We start from the raw sequence: 1842 nt of genomic DNA, 5'->3' as shown, positions 1-1842 counted from the left end.
AATGCTAAAACAGACTTCCAAATGCACATCTTTGAGAAATTAGGTCCTCTATTCACAAATCTCTAAGAGTCCCCTAATGCTTAATTAAACTCACAAAATACTAAGTAGTTTCTGCAATATGCTTCCAGCTAAACTTGCTACCTTTTTCTGCCACTTTTCCCCTATAGGTTTCCATTCTCCTAATTTTTTTCTTCTCAGGCTATTACCCCATCTCATAAGTCTATACCCTCCTTGGGCTGCATCATCACCATCATCATCATCTGTTCTTGTTATGTGCCCTTGAGTTGATTCTGACTCATAGCTACCCCATGTGACAGAGTAGAATTGCCCCATAGGGTTTCCTAGGATGAAATCTTTATAGGAGCAGATTGCCAGGTCTTTTCTCATAGAGCTGCTGGTGGGTTTGAACTGCCAACCTTTTGGTTAGCAGCTGAGCACTTAACTGTTGTGTCACCAAGGCTCCTTCATCATCATCTAACTAGTATTAAATCATATCTAAAGGTTTATATGTACAGAGAGAGAATACTCTCCTTATACAAATATAACACAGAGTTATATATATTATATAATATAGGTATATAGATATAATACATACTATATATTATATACAATATATATTATATACAATATATAATATATAAAGCCATTACCATTGAGTTGATTCTGACTCACAGCAACCTTATAGGACAGAGTAGAACTGCCCACAGGGTTTCCACGGCTGTAAATCTTTACAGAAGCAGACTGCTACATGTTTTCCCTGTGGAGGGGCTGGCGGGTTCGAACCACTGAACTTTTGGTTATCAGTTGAGTGCTTAACCACTCCACCACCAGGGTTTCTATAGAATATATAGTTATGTATATTACATAATATAGTTATATAAATACATGATACATATTTATATAATATATGATATGTATTTATGTGTATTCATATATATATACATGTGCTCACTTTGGTGGTACATATACTAAAATTGGAATGATACAGAGTAGATTAGCATGGCCCTGTGCAAGGATTATATATATGTATATATATAATATCTATGTACGTATACCCACACAACACACATATATAGAGAGAGAGGGAGAGAGAGAGACCCTTTAGAGAGTAAAAACAAATAAATAAAAAACAATTCAATTGCTTTTGATTTAGATTTGCCAGGATATCACATGTGCTTAAAATGAGCAGATAATTGTTCCATCAAATGTCAAAAGCCCCATACTGCTTTAGTCATCTAAGTTAACTTTGTATAATACTTGTGGAATGCAGATGTCCTTGTGGGAACCAAACCAATCTCATCTCATCAGTGGAACTGCATTAAGATGGTCAGTGCTGAAATGTGTGCTGTCCACTCTCATTTCTTGCATTACCTGAATGGATTAATCAGGGTTGGAAGCAGAATAGACTCTCCTAGTGTTAAATTACAATAGGTAGTTTGCAGACAAAGATAGGAGTAGGAAGGGATAAAGGTAATCGACTCTATGAGAGTGCTTGGTCATTCTGGGAAGCCACAAAGACCCCTTTGTTCCTTCTCAAATGCATCTGAAAAAATTACTTTTTCCATAAACTGCTCCCTTTTTTAAAGTTCTATTATGACAGGATATTACATAGCTAAGAAAATGAAAAGGATGGGAAAGGAGGAGGACTTCACCAGACACATAGAAAGAAATGATGCAAATGGCAGAAAGCGTCACTGCCCCAGAGACGTTGTTCAACCTCTCAGAAAAAGGTTTTTAAGACTGACAGAGGAACCGAAAAACTCAGTCATCACCACCGCCTCACTCACCAGTACAAATACATAAATGTCCATTTACATGATACACTCTTTCTCTCACTTCTTA

At 36.5% G+C, this 1842-nt stretch overlaps 1 non-coding gene across 1 annotated transcript; it reads left to right on the top strand.

Moving 5' to 3' along the window:
- The first annotated feature begins 944 nt into the window (after positions 1-944).
- LOC111822621 (U6 spliceosomal RNA) lies at positions 945-1051 on the top strand. The gene has a single exon (XR_002825763.1). It is a non-coding gene; the product is annotated as a U6 spliceosomal RNA (small nuclear RNA).
- The last annotated feature ends 791 nt before the right edge of the window (positions 1052-1842 follow it).

The sequence above is a fragment of the Trichechus manatus genome, unplaced genomic scaffold, assembly GCF_000243295.1.
Source record: "Trichechus manatus latirostris isolate Lorelei unplaced genomic scaffold, TriManLat1.0 scaffold00183, whole genome shotgun sequence".
NCBI classification, from domain to species: Eukaryota; Metazoa; Chordata; class Mammalia; order Sirenia; family Trichechidae; genus Trichechus; species Trichechus manatus.
Note: the sequence above shows the minus strand (reverse complement) of the source record. Positions and strands in the feature narration are given on the sequence as shown.